We start from the raw sequence: 15,918 nt of genomic DNA, 5'->3' as shown, positions 1-15,918 counted from the left end.
GAGGGAGGTAGAGGAGGGTCTAGGTGGTAGTGTCTAGAGGAAGACTAGTTGGAAATTGTAAAGAATGAGACACCGTTGGCCATGTGCTGATGGCTCACACCTGTCATCCTGGTTACTGGGAGGCTGAGATCCAGAGGGACATGTTTCCCAGCACAAAGAGGAAATTCCGATGAAATTCTCATCTCCAATCTCCAACCGGAAGTGGTGCCATGCCTCAAATGGTAGAGCACTGGCCTTGAGCAAATTCATCATCAGGGACAGAACCCAAGCCCTGAGTTCAAGCCCCTCATCCAAAAAAACAAGAGAGAAAGACACCCCTTGCTTGCCAGAGATGGTGAAGGAGGGTGGTTGCTGTGGTTGGGACACCAGGTTCTGGCCTCAGTGTACAGCCATTTCTAAGAGCTCCCCAAGTTTTCCTGAGTGTAAAGTTACAGCAGGCAGGACGTTGTCTTACCAAGAACTCCAGAGGTTGTGGCCTATTTTAGGCAGGGAGTGAGCGGATGGGAGTAGGGTTGGAGGGTAGTGTCGATTATATTCTCTGCAACCAAGGAAGAATGGCTTTGGATACTGGTGTCAAAGTCTGAAAGTGAAGGGTTGCATGTGCTTTATGGCCTGACAATTTGGATTTCCCCTGATTGTAAGAAGGTGGCTTAAAACGGGCACTGCCAGTGCCTCACAACTGTCATCCTAGCTACTCAGGAGGCTGAGATCTGAGGATCACGGTTCAAAGCCATCTTGGGTAGGAAAGTCTGTGAGACTGCATCTCAAGGGAAACACCAGGAAACTGGAAGTGGTGCTGTGGCTCTATTGGTAGAGTGCACACCTTCAGCTGAAGAGCTGAGGGATAGCACGCAGGCCCAAAGTTCAAACCCCATGACTGACAACCAAAATGCTGTGGCTGAGTTTTCATCATAGCGGTGTGTACAGTAGGAAATGCCATGCTGTTTTATGAGATGTGTGAGAGGCTCTGAGTTTTGTCAAGATTTTGTCTGAGGATGGTAGTGCCATCTTCTTTGAGTTTGGGATGTTCAGTTGCTCAGGGACTACTGAGGCCTTGGGCTACCCGTGTGTGTGTGTGTGTGTGTGTGTGTGTGTGTGTGTGTGTGTGTGTGTGTGTGTGTATTTTTCCCTCATCATTCTCTGCCCACTGCCTGGGTGCTTGTCTGCCTCTTCCTGACCTTGGATGGTGCCCTTCCTCAATAGCAACGTTGTCTTTAGTCCCCTATCATGGTCTACAATGAATCCTAAATTGCCAGAGACCTGCATATTCCAGCTTTTCCTTGGGACCCAAGTCTGGCTGTCCATATCTTTGGCATCATCCAGGGGATTCTGGGTCCTCAGGGCGGGTTGGCATATGTTCTCTCTTGCCTCTGGTAACCAGGGTGACTCATGCTGTGTCCTGTCTTTTTCACAGCTGGGCCCCTGGCTGCATTTCCCACTCCCAGTAGGCTGGTAGTGGTATGGGGGAATATACACAACTCTATACTCATGGGAATAGGTTGTCATCCAGTTCACCACAGTTATATCTGTCATCGTATACTCAAGGAAATACATAATACATCAATGAATAAAACACAAAACAAAGAGAATGACTACACCAAGCGCAAGATGCCGCCCACCCATGTTTGGAAATATAGATCCTCTATTTAATTATGAATTTATCACTATATTGGCCCCCACCAGGGCTCCATCCCAGGTCCCAGGAATGGCCTAGTTCTTTAGTGGCTCATAGCCTGCTGTGCTCACCATGACCCATTCACCAATTGGGCCTGCTAGGCTTTGAGTTCAAATTCCTGCACTACCAAAAGATTCATTCTGATGTGAGAAGCCTATGGTGGCACAGGTTTTCTTGTCCTGTGAATGTCCTAGGTCTCATTGAGGATGGAGAATGCTATATAGGCAACTCTTGGCCATGGGAATAGGCTGTCATCCATGTCAGCACAGTTATATCTGTCACCTCATATGCAATAATATACACAATACATCCTTGAAAAAGACACAAAATAGAAAGAATAACTACACTGAATGCAAGATACATGTCACACCTGCAGGTAAAGAGAAATCCTATGTTTAAAAAAGGTGGCCTTGCTATTTTGTCCATTGCTGGGCTTCAAATCAGGCTCTGCATCAGGCCTGACATTCTACTCTTCAAAGATGGTGAGCTTCCCCTTCTCCCACAGTGCAACAGAGTTACCCAGACCTGTGCTAAAATCCCAGCACTGACAAAGGTTCATCCTTATGTCAGAAGCCAGTCGTTGTGCCTTTTATCCTCTCCTGTGAGAGAATACATAGGCAACCCTGTAACCATGAGAACAGGTTGTCATCCATGTCAGCACAGTTATACCTGTGACCATGCTTATTAAAATACAAAATACCTCCATTAATTAGAGACAAAATAACGAAAATTATTGCACTGAACACAAGATGCTGTTTACACATGCATGTCAATTTAGATCCTATGTTTAAATTATGAATTTCTGACTATAGAGGACCACCCTGGGGATCAATGTCAGATTCTGGGGATGGCCAAACTCCTTATTTGCTCACAGATTTGTATGATCACCTTGACTGATTGGCCAATTGGTTTTGCTCTGCCCTAAGTTCAGATCCCAGCACTACCAACAAGTGGATCGTGGAGTAAGAAGGAGAGTGTGAAACTTTTTTCCTTTTCTCTGAGAATCCTGGGGGTCAGGCATGATGGAGAACATTTCTACAAATCTAGATGTTCTGTGATAGGTTGTCATCAATGTAATAAACACAATGGTTTTCATCATAGTAAAATCAATGTTAAATAAATGAATAAAACAAAAGATACAAGAAACAACGACACCAAACATGTATGGACTGAACATCTATAGGTAAGGATAAATCCTATCTTTACAATATATATATAAATAGCATGTTTTCCAGGGCTGGGTCTTGAATTCAGGACTAGTGAACAGGCGTGACTTTTTTATCTTCATGGAAGGCGATTTTCCTGTGATCCTAGAACCCCAGGTCTTTCAGGGAAAACAATGCACAGAAAAAATGTGGCCTTTTATGTTTTCTTCCTTTGCAGTGACCCTTCTGGGTCTGAATGACACTGTTGCAAAGGGTACTTCACCTTGCATTGCTGAAGGCTGACAGACTATCAGGGGAGCCATAGGCCTACGTGGCAACCTAGGCTCTCATTTCGAATCCCCGTCCTGACACCAGCCAATGGCAGGAGATACTAAGATACTAAGATGGGATGTTATTCCCATCCAAGGGAATAACACTGGAATTTACTCAATGTCACAGTTGAATGAGTTCATGGTGCATGATGATCTTACAAAATTAAACAGCATCATTTCAGAAGGCTGGTTGATTTTATTTAATATTTATGAAGCATTAAAAGAATATTATTACTTACAGGAACACAATAATTTCAGACACTGTGCTTTCATTAATACTTTAGGGATTTAAACAGTAACATTAATTACATGGATGCATAATGAATACTCAAGAATTGGTAGGAATATAGTCTAAATAACTGAATAATGTTTAGACATCTCTGGTACTCTATAAAGATATGTATTTATTAGCATACTGCCATGTGCATGTCCATCTGTTTTTATTTTGTTAACCCCTGGGGCTCGTTCTCATATCCTGGGAACATCCTGGCAGCTCAAATTGCCCTAGGATGGCCTGTTGACACTCACCCATTCTGCTTGCTTCACAGGATTCTGGCCACACCCCCATTCTTTCATGCTTCTTTCTGACCAATGGGATACAAGAATGCTGGCCACGCACACATTCCATGCTGCCAGGTAGCACTGGGATTCCCTCTATTAGTTTACACCACTACCAGTAGTTGAGGAAGGTAGAGGTGGCTGAGTGGTGAGGAAGAGACTCAAGGTGACGTTGATGTATAGTAGCCAATTGATGCTCACACCCCCACATGGCCCTTTCCCTCCTTCATGCGGTGCCAGGTTTCAAACCTCAGGCAATGGCATGCTGCCAGCAGGCCTAAATCCCCAACCTGTTCTCTGCCCCTAGTCATCTGCTCTGGGCCCATGTGTCCCCAATGCTGCTGCCATCGCTGCTGCCCCACTTGGAGCAGCTGCCAATAGATTCTCTCAGCAGCACAGGTGAGTGGCCGCCCCAACACCAACCCAGGTCAAACACCCCTCTGGGGGCACCATGGCTCCCCTGATTGTTTCCTCTCCTGGCTCTGATGAGCCGCCTTTCTGTCTTGAGCATTTCTGAGATAGAAAATAAATATATGCTCACGCTGGGCTGGATCGCAGTCCTCCTGTGAAAGATATGCTCCACCAGACCTGGTCCTCTCTAGCTGGGATGGTAGACATGTGGCACCATGCTCAGTCATTGGTTTTGATGGATTATCCCAAACTCAGTGAACAGCAGCCGATTCTTGACCACATGTGAAGCTCTTGGTATGGCCTCAACCATTGGACCTGATTCTCCTCACAGGACAGTTGTGAGGAAACAAGGGATTTATACAGACAGAACTCTGGAGAATTGCTAGGCAGAGAGGGAGCGACCTTCAGATATGTTTTTGGCAATTCTGTGAGCATATGACAGGAAGATACCAGAAAGGGCTCAAGTGGGGCCTGTTATTAATCGTACCACAGGTGTGGGATTATGAACTGAAACATGGCTCTCTTTCATTATTACCCTATCCCAATGAGGAAGGGGATCCTTCACTTTGTTCAGTTTTGCAGCTGGGGAAATCGAGGCACAGAGAAGCCAGGTGACCTACTTATGACTTCAAGTTCAAAGGCAGCTCGGCCTGACTTCTCTACCATGCTCCCTAGGACAATGGGCGCTATTCAGTCCACTTCTTGTGGTGGGAAGTCCACTTTCTTTCAGTCGTGGGTGTGGAACTCTAGGATTGGGCACTGTTCCTGAGCTCCTCAGCTCAAGGCTAGCGCTTTATCACTTGAGCCCACATTGCCACTTCCAGTTTTCTGGTGGTTCTTTGGAGATAAGATTCTCACAGATGTTCCTGCCTGGGCTGTCTATGAACCATGATTCTCATATCTCAGCCTCCTGTTTAATTAGGATTAGAGTTCTAAGCCACTGGCACCGGATTTAACTATAATGCTGGTTCACTTTCTCTCTCTCTCTCTCTCTCTCTCTCTCTCTCTCTCTCTCTCTTTCTGTCTCTCTGTCTCTCTGTCTCTCTCTCTCTGGAACTGATTGAATGGGTGCTGTAGGAGGTGGTCCAACATCCCCAGGTTGCTGGAACCCAAGATAGCCTACTCATTCTGGTTCTGGAAGTGGGCTGTGGGTCAGGAATGGTCTCACTCAGCGTGTTGATACATCGCCATGAGGTAAGCCCTCTGTGCCCTTGTTAGACTGTGAGGGTTATTCATTGTCCAAGTAGCCTTACTGGATTTATTTTATTGTATTCTTTTCTACATCATTTTCTAGCACCTGGCCAATATTATGGTACATATTTATGGAATGAAAATATAATATCAAATCAAGAAAGTCATTTAGGGTTCTGGGAATGTGGCTTCATGATACGGTGATTGCCTAGCATGCATGAAACCCTGAGTTCAATTCCTCTGTACCACATAAACAGAAAAACACTGGAAGTGGTGTTGTGCCTCAAGTGGTAGAGTGATAGGCTTGAGCAAAAAAAATAAATAAATTCAGGAATTATTCCCTAGCCCTGAGTTTAAGCCCCTTGACTAGCAAAAACAAAAAACTAAACAAAACCAAAAAAAACATTTAGATAGTAAATACAAAATAAGGAACCCATACTTGGAATATATAATTGCTCCTGCCATACTGACTCCTGACAATAGTCCCTAATTCATGTACTTTACTTATATTAGGATATTGCGTTGAAAAAAAAAGTTTTGTTCATTAGGTCACAGCAATTAATGGCTTGAATGTGCTTAGATGTCAGGTGAAGATTCATTCTGGAAATTCAAAGACTCCAGCTTTTTTGGGGGGGAGGGTCAGATTGTGGGGCTTGAACTCTGGGCCTGGGCGCTGTCCCTCAGCTCTTCAGCTCAAGGTTAGCGCTCTACCACCTGAGCCACAGCGCCACTTCTGGCTTTTTCTTTTCGCTTATGTAGTGCTGAGGAATCGAACCCAGGGCCTCATGCATGCAAAGCAAACACTTTACCACCGAGCCACATTCCCAGCCCAAAGACTCCAGGTTTTTGAATGGTCACTGCTAATCACAATGAGAAGGGTAGTCTAAGTGAGATTTGGAAATAGTTTTGGTCATTTATGGCATCAAAATGGCAGAGGCAAATTAACAGTTGTGACAGAAGAGAAGGCATAATTCCAGAGTTAATGAATAAAGGACAGTAACTAAGGTATACCAGAAATCATTTTAGAGAACCATTTTTGGTTATTGAACAAATAGTTATCAACTAGTCTTATTCCTCAATGCCTTTAGCATTCTAAATTTCTTAGGCTACTTCTTAATTTCTGTGTAATAAATGTATCTCCTTCTGTGCTGTTCTTTCATATCTTATCTTCTTTGCTTTCTAAAAATCTGTCTTTCTGTATTTCTCTATGAACATTTCCTGATACTAAATACACCTACACAGATGGCAGAGGATGCGAATGTAAGGGTCCCATAGCTCATGAGTCATTAATGAAACAACATGGAAAGGAGGACATATTTATTGCTACCTCAAATTTTCTGAAAAGCTGCAATGCCATCATTTGATTCAAATTTCCATTATTTGTCTACATAGTGTCATTCAGTGCACATAAGGGCAAATATGAGGTGGGTGCTGGTGGTTCATGCCTGTAATCCTAGCTAATCAGGAGGTTGAGACCAGAGGATTGTGGTTCAAGGCCAGCCTGGTCAGGAATGTTCATGAGACCCTTATCTTCAATTAACCACCAGAAACCCGGAAGTGGTGCTGTAGCTTAAGAGGTAGAGCGCTCAACTTGAGCTGAAGAGCTGAGGGAATGTGCCTAGGATCAAGCCTGACAACCAACAAAAAGTGCAAATATTACCTTAAGTTTCCCCAAAAGGAAGGACAAGATCAATAATCTTCTCAAGCAGAAAAAATAATTTCAAAATGATTCAGTGCACCTACTTTTGCTGAGTTATTTAAGTTATGGCTTCTTTGCTAGACATATTTTCTTCCTTTGAAAATTGTCAAATATTAGCTTTATAATAAACTTCATCTAATATTTCTTGTTTCAAAAGAGAAGTCTAGGCAATTGATATCACTTAGCTTTCTTACTATCTTAATTCAAAGCCAAACCAGGCAGTTGAGTCTGTCAAACTTTTATTAAAAATTGAACACCAAAAAAACAGAAGTGGAGTTTTGGCTCAAGCAGTAGAGTACTAGCTTTGGGGGCAGGTGGGCAGGAAATACAACTGTTCAGGGACAGGATTCAGCCTCTGGATTAAATCCCCAGAACCAGCACAAACTAAACAAACAAGCAAACAAAAATCCCAGATATTTCTTTGGGAAATATCTTAAAGGTGTACTGTTCAGAGAAGAGGGTCCTTTTGTTGATCATATTCACTGGATCCTGCTTTTTTGGAATCCTCATTGCTCTGGAGAACTCAGGACCAGACCAAAGGAATTGATAACTGACTTCTGCATCAAGAGAATCATCTCAGGGGTGAAATATCCATCCATAAGACACTTTAAAACCTCCATGTCTTTGTTCCTTTGCAGGAGAACACTTTTAAAACAACATTATTTCCTTTTATTCTATGCTGGCCTTCAAATGGTTCATTATCTCCTTTTGTAATACTCTCAACTAGAAGTTTACAGAAAACTTTTATATGAGTAAAGAACACACTCTGAAAAGCCAGGGATAGAGTTTCCTTCAAGCCTTGGGATACTTTTCCTGTACAGTAAAAAGGAAAGCACAAGATAATTTGAACTTTGTTATTCCTCTATGTTCCATTCCTCTCTTGGGGTCATTTTCCACATCCAGTAACAGTTACTTCCAGTAACAATCGATTGTGCTGCTTGAGGTATAATGAATGTTTTCTGGCTTCACTGAAATAACACTAGGACACTTTGGACCTGAGGTAACACATGTTTCAGAGACAATTTAATAAAGAGAAAATGTGAAATTTATATTGCTTATAAATACATTATACATGAGTACATTGAGCTCAAACTTTGTAAGTTCTCTGTGAATTAAGGGAATTTTAAATGGAAAGAAGGCTTTCAGAACATTCTTTTTGTGAGTGTACGTGCTGTTCATAATTTCCCAAGTGTACATGAGCTAACAGTAAGGGAAACAATAGCAATAATAGGAGAAAGAGAAGTTCTGAGTTTAAGTATAAGGGTTCAATACAGTATAGAAGACTACAAATAAGACAACATTGAAACAATAAAGCCAAGTCCAGTATGTAGATTTATGGGAGTGATATACAGAAAGGAAGACTCCTACGTGGAACATGAAGTATGAGGCCATTCTCATTCTAAATCATGTTTGCTAATCATGCAACTTTGTAGAAAGTAGAATGGAAGAATAATCCTGTTTCCAAAGCAAGTCAGATATAAGCAAGGCAAGCGCCCTACTATTGAGCCACCTTTCCAGCCCTAGCTTTTTTCTTTAAATAGTTAATTGCTTTTTAAAGTTTATCTGCTTATTTAATCTAGGAAATCAAAAGTTAATATTTGTGTTTTTTGGTGAAATTTGAAACTAGGCAATTAAAAGCACTCATTGTCCTCAAATTGAACATTTAAAATTATTAAAACTTTGTTCATATGTTTTAGTGGTCAGAAATTTGAGCCACGCATGAGAGCTCATAGTTGTAATGTTAGCTATTAGGTCTTGACTGATACAGAGAGAATTATGATTTGAAGCTAGCCCAGGGAAACATTCACAATATTGGATCTCAATCAATATCTGAACCCAATGCATTGTGCTTTATATTTTATCTACTCAGAAAAGGTAAAAAGAAGGATAGTGGACCATGCTGGCCAGGTTATAAACAGAAAACCCTGCCATAAAAATGGATAAAGCAGGGTTGGGAAGGTGGCTCAGTGGTAGAGCGCTTGCCTTGCATGCATGAAGCCCTGTGTTCCATTCCTCAGCATCACATAAGCAGAATAAAAAAATACTGGAAGTGGAACTTTGGCTCAAGTGGTAGAGTGCTATACTTGAGCTGAAGAGCTGAGGGACAGTGTCCAGGCCCAGAGTTGAGCCCCCCCCCCCAAAAAAAATAAGGCTAAAGCAGAGCTGGGTGCAGGTGGCTCATGCCTGTAATCTTAGCTACTCAGAAGGTTGAGATCTGAAGATGACAGTTCAATGCCAGTCTAGGCAGAAAAGTCTGTGAGACTCTTATTTCCATTAAACCACCAGAAAATCAGAAGTGGCACTGTGGCTCAAACAGTAGATCACTTGCCATGAGCTGAAGAGTGCAATGACAGTCTCCAGGCCCAGACCACATGACCAACAAATCAAAAGTGACTAAAGCAAAAAGAGCAGGCGTGTGGCTCATTTTTAGAGGACCTACCTTAAGTGCATGAATCCCTTAATTTAACTGCTAGTATAAAAAGGAGGAAAGGCTATGAACAAAAGAAGTAAGGGAGGAATTATGATATAATCAAATACTAGAATGTAAGTATTAAATAAAGGCATTACAAGTATTTTATATGAAAATATACTGATTGTTTACTAAAAGGAAAATTATAAAATGTGGAATTCAGGCTGAAATACATGTACAATTTTTGTTTTTTTGTAAAATGATACTTATGTGCCCCTTTAGTTTAAAAGTAGAAATAAGTTTAAAACAATATGAGTGGTTAGAACTGAATCATTATTTCTTATCACTTTTTCTGCTATATTCACCACTTACAAAATCGAAACAATGTTGATCAATTTAATTATTAATTCATTAATGTAATCTTTCATCTTTAGTATATAGTCTATTGTGCACATCATTTAAATGTTTGAACTATTTTTTTGTTTGTTTTTATCCATCATGGATCTTAAACTCTGGCCTGGGCATTGTCCCTTAGCTCTTCACCTCAAGGCTAGCAGCTACCACTTGAGGAACAATGCCACTTCTGGCTTTTTCTGCTTATGTGGTACTGAGTAATTGAACCCAAAGGTTCAACATGCAAGGCAAGCACTCTAGCACTGAGCCAACATCCCAGCCCTGATTTCTATTTTTCCTTCAGACATGGGACTTGAACACAGGGCATGGGTATTGTCCCAGAACTCCTTTGCTCAATGCTAGTACTCTACCCTACCAGTTTAAACCACAGTGTCATTTCTTGTTTTTTAGTGGTTAATTGGAAATAGCAGTCTCATGGGAACTTTTCTGCCCAGGTTGTCTTTAAACCACCATATTCATTTCTCAGCCTCCTGAAAAGGAAGGATTACAGGCATGAGCCATCTGAACCCAACTGCTCATTTTTTAAAAAAAATGTTATATGTTTAGTTCCCCCTCAAATACATACGAAGTGAGATGCAAATTAACTTTAGATACACCACCAATTGAGGATGTTGAGATTACAAGTGATTGCAATTTTTTTACATTTTTTTATATGTGGGGCTTGAACTCAGGGCCTGGGGGCAGTCCCTGTTCTTTTGTGCTCAAGGCTATCACTCTACCAGTTTGAGCCAGTGCCCCTTCTGGTTTCTTGCTAACCAGATTATGAGATAATGGTCTCACAGACTTTCTTACCCAGGTTGTCTTTAAAACTCAATTATCATATCTCAGCCTCCTGTGGTGCTACGATTACAGGCATGAACCACTGGCACCAGCTTTTTTAAAAAGGGACAACAATTCATAAGTCAGAAGCCTTGACTCATGCCTATAATACTACCTACTCCAGAGGCTGAGATCTGAAGATGATGATTTGAATCTAGCGGTGCAAAAACGTCTCTGTGAATCTTTTATCTCCCATAAACTGTTCAAGAAGATCTTGAAGTGAAGCTTTGGCTCAAGTGGTAGAGTGTATTCTTGAATAAAAAAGAAGCTCAGGGATAGCACCTAGATCCTGCGATCAAACTCCATTTCTTACACACACACACACACACACACACACACACACACACACACACACACACAAACCAAAAAGTAAATAGAAAATATGAAGAAATCAATGAAAAATTTGAATATTGTAAGGACTTTTGCTTTAGAGGTATGACTCAGTTGGTAGGACAATAGATATTGATTGAAACTATCAGATACCAAGGACATAAAAAAAGAATTATCTGCTCTGTATTTTCCTATTCTCATATGTTCTCATTTGGGAACCCTCTTCTTTAAAAAAAAATTGTTTTAGCGGTGATATAGAGCAGGGTTACCTTTCTGTTCCCACAATCTCTTCCATACCCTCCCTCCCATCTTGACCCTCGACTTGCATGGTTCACTTTCATCAATGTCCAGTACAGCCAGAGGGCTCTGGTGCTGCATTTTTTGCACCCACTTCCCACTAATTCTGTGTCCTTCCTCCATCTTCCCTGTATATTAAGTGAAGAATACAGATTCATCAGAAAATGAAAAGACAAATTAAGAAAAGTTCCTTTGTTTCCTTATCATTGCAATTCAATTCTCTCTCTCTCTCTCTCTCTCTCTCTCTCTCTCTCTTTCTCTCTCTCTCTCTCTCTCTTTCTCTCTCTCTCTCTCTATATATATATAGTATTATATAGAAAAGGTGCTTGGGTATTACAACTTTGTGATTTTCTCCAAATGCTTCCTCTTCTGTTCTTACTGTAAATGATGCCTAGAGTCCTGTACAGTATGTCATATCCCATTGTGTTTTAAACCTTTCTTCTACATATCAGGGGAACAGGTACCATTTGTCAATTTGATGTTCTCTTAACTTTCTTAACATGATTTATTCTAGTGTCTCCTTTTCCCTGCAAATGACATTATTTTATCCTTTCTAATGGCTCTGTAAAATTTCATTGTATATAGATGGCATAATTATTGGTTCCATTCATTTATTGTGGGGCATCTGGGTTGTATACATTTCTTGTCACTGTGAATTGAGCAGCAAGGAACATGGTTGTACAAATGTCCTTGCCATTTTCTAATTTCTCCACTTCCCCACCAACATTTGTTGTCTAATTCAAGATATTTGGATAAGATGGTATCTCAGGATTACTTTGATTTATATTTTCTTTATGGCCAGGGATGATGAACCTTTTCCTGATATGTTTCTTTGCTATTCTTACCTCTTCTTATGAGAAGTCTCTCCTTAGCTCCTCTGCCCATTTGGTGATTGGTTTATTAGTTTGCGGAGGAGTTGTTCCTTGAGATCCATGTATACATTGAAAATTAGCCCTTTGTCTGATGTATTGCAGGTAAATATCTTTTCCCAATTTGTTGGCTGTCTTTTTAATTTAGTGGCTATGTCTCTAGCCTGTGTAGGTTTTTTCTTTGGTGTAGTCCCATTTGTTGGGTCTCTTTCCTATCTATTATGCCCCTGGGATTCTATTCAGGAAGTTCCTGCCAGTACCTATAAGTTCTTTTTTTAATTATTATTTTAATGGTAAAAACTTTATTTACTTTTATAAATACATCGCAAGACAAAACTTTTCAAAAAATACTTTCCCCCCCAAAAAATTAAAAAAATAAAGGAAAGCTCGTAATAAGTAGGCAGACTGTCTTGAGGCCTCTTTTTGTTCTTAAGGAGAGCTCTCTGCAGTGTAGGACAGGACAATCGCCACACACCCAACGCTGCCATGGGTTTGGCCTTGGGGAGAGAAAAGCCCAGCCTGGACTGAGTGTCCTCTCCTGGTCACGGCCATAGTGACACCTTCCAGTATCTAACACTGTCTAGGATTATCTAGTATGGATCCTATTATAGTTGGGCTATGCTGTATACAATGTTAACTATTGAGAACATATAACTCTCTCTGCATATATGTGTGAATTGTAAAGTATAAGTTGGACTCCAAGTTCAACAAACACAAGTTATTCTCTATGTGCTCCCAGTGTCCCTATGAGGCTTCTCAACATGCTGTTCATCTTTCCTGTTTAGATAACATTAAACACCATTGCTTTGTTAGGTCAAGAATAAAGATGAGGGGTGAAAATAAACCTTTGCCTTTAAATAGTTTATTATCCTCAACCCCAAACTAGGAGTTAAATTAGAAAACATTTTGTTGTTGTTGTCTCCAGAGCGATTACTCCATTACTGGTGAAGTGTGGGGTATACTCCCAGCCTCCTCCATGCCCTGCTGGACCACAGCCAAGGCCACCCTGGGCCTTCCACTGGGCTCCATTCTTGAAAAGCTGCCTAATGGAGGGAAGTCAGAAAGATCTGCATTTACAAGTTTCCCAAAATGTGCTAGAACTTTTTTGGTCAGTTTTATAGAACTTTCTTGGTCAGTTATATTCCACCTCAATGTCTCCAGTATTTTCCAAGCAGATCAAGTCACTTGCAGATAATGAAGAAGCTTTGTGGCCCAGGGGTCCATGCCTTGGAATCAGATAGTTCCAGGAGGGCCAGGGGTCTCATGTATGGTAGAGATGTCCTGTCCAGGTGACTGGAGTTTCTGACTTTCCTGTTCTCCATGAGGCCTGAGCAGGGCGGAGGGCAAAGAGGTGTCTTCTACAATAGCCACTGAAGTGAGGGAGGCAGAAGGTCAGCTGTTCCAATGGGCAGATGTGGAGAGGATTCTAGAAGGGGATCAAATCCGATGCTTTGGGCAGGAGTATCAGTTATTTTTACAGAAAGCAACAGAGAAATTAATTTTCTTTTCTGACTACTGAAAAGTGGAAAGATGCTCAAGTTTACCATTTAAAGGAACAATAGACATTTCAAAAATCTCTGTCTAAACTTTGGTTTTCTTAAAAAAGTAACACACACACAAAACCAAGTCATCACAAAAAGAAATATAAGTTGAGGCTGTAGGCAGGTGCTGTTCTGTCTGTGGCAGTCTTTTGTGCAAAGTAAGGCGTATTGGAGCTCCAATTTAACTGATGCAGTGGGGTTTACTGCCTCTGCATGCCGAGGCAGTGCACGCCATCGGTGCCCTTGCTCTTGAAGCCTGAGAGGGGCTGACCATACTTGTCCACGCACCAGCAGAAGTCCTGCTTTCTGCCTTTGGAGTGGCTACACTGCTTCTTATAAAATCCTTTCTTGTCCCAGTTGGGGATGTGCACACCCCTGGGACTCAGCACATTGAGGAACTTCAGGTGATTCAGGGTGTCTTCCATCTCTCTAAGGCAGGGACCATATTCTGTCTCCCGTTTGGACTCCGAGGAGAAGGTCTGGGTGTCCATGCTCTGGGACTCATAGTCAACTTTATAGCGCTGGTTGTCCTTCACGTGACCTTTCTTGATGGTGTCCAGGTTTGAGTGAATGGAATGGAACTTGGAGTCAGGCGCCCTATGTGTGCTGGGCAGGGCATGGCTCTCCACGCTCCCTGTGCCTCGGTCCTTCTCCGACTCACTAGTATTTCCTGAGGCGGAGGGCACCAGCAGCAGGTAAGCCTCAGCTGGCCGGGATGCTGTCATTGGGGGAGAACCTGCAGCCGTCCAGTAGCGCCTGCAGTGGGCACGGCTTGCCCAGTGGCAGCTGGCAGCTGAGCCCCTAGATGCAGCTGCAGCGTTCGGTGTAGACACCGCACGGCTGGCCCTTGCGCAGAGCACATGTCAGGCAGCAGGCATAGCCTGGCTCAGGCACCAGATCGGCACACCCCTGCACTGAGCCAGCGCGTTGGCATCACAGGGCTCTCAGCGTAAGATGGGACCCTCGTCACCGGCGGCCTGAGGAACAGAGCCAGGGCGGTGAGCAGAGCTGCCCAGAGTGTGGTGCGCCACTCGATCCATGGCGCCTGTCGCAGGGGCCAACTGGAGTAAGCGGTTACTGGGTCTAGGCAGGCGGTGTGAGATTGCAGGATCTGGAGCGCAACTACTGGTGCTCGGCGTGCAGCTGCCCAGCTCGCACCTCAATACCTATAAGTTCTAATATCACCCTTTTTCTGTGTTATACTAGTTTGGCTGATTTTAATATAGTTAATCTATTTTGAGTTGATGTTAGTGCAAGCAGAGATCCACTTCTAGTTTTCTGCCTGTGGATGTCCAGTTTTCCCAACACCAATAGTTGAAGAGGCTATGATGTGTGTGTATGTGTGTGTGTGTGTGTGTGTGTGTGTGTGTGTGTGTGTATGTCTGTGTGTCTGTGTGTGTTGGTCGTGGGGCTTGAACTCTGGGCCTCGGAGCTACCCCTTTGCATTTCATCTCCAGGCTAGTACTTGAACCACAGTTCCACTTCCCATTTTCTTCAGGTTTATTGGAACTAAGAGTCTCATGGACTTCCCTGGTCCTGCTGGCTTTCAACAACCATCCTCAGATCTCAGCCTTCTGAGTAGCTAGATTAAAGGCATGAGCCACAGGCACCCAGCAAGGCTATGTTTTTTCCACATTACATCTTTCGCTCTTTTGTCGAATATCAGATGATTGTAAGTATGTAGTTTTATTTCTGGGTCTTTTCATCTTTTCTAATACGTTTTTTATTGTAAAAATAATGTACAAAGAATTACAGTTACATAAAGTAGGTAATGAGTTCATTTCCTCTTAAGCATTGTTACTTCCTCCTTTGTTTTTCCCCTACCATCCCTACCCTTCCACCTCGACAACTACTCCTTTCCATCCCACCTCCCCACTCCCTGCATAAATTGTAAAGTATGTTTTTGAACATAGTGTCTTGATCTCATTGTTAAAATGGGTCAAACTGCATCCCTAGTTAAGCATTTGTTTTTTCCCTTCTCCCCCCATAGCTAGAGAAATGTATATACAAGATACAGGGCATCGACATCAAAAAAAAAGAAAAAACACACACACATAACATAGGTTACAAGATTGGGTCGAAGAATGATGATTGTTGACTTAATTTGATAAGTATTCTATAGCTTTTAATGGTAAGCCTTATTAACTCAAAGGGGGAGCAAATCATTCAGAATAGTGGAATGTGGCTACCACTCATTTGATGTGTGTGGATAGATCATGATTAATCA

This window comes from Dipodomys spectabilis, unplaced genomic scaffold (genome assembly GCF_019054845.1).
Source record: "Dipodomys spectabilis isolate Male_0828 unplaced genomic scaffold, ASM1905484v1 ptg000070l, whole genome shotgun sequence".
Taxonomy (NCBI): Eukaryota; Metazoa; Chordata; class Mammalia; order Rodentia; family Heteromyidae; genus Dipodomys; species Dipodomys spectabilis.
This window is presented reverse-complemented; position numbering follows the sequence as displayed.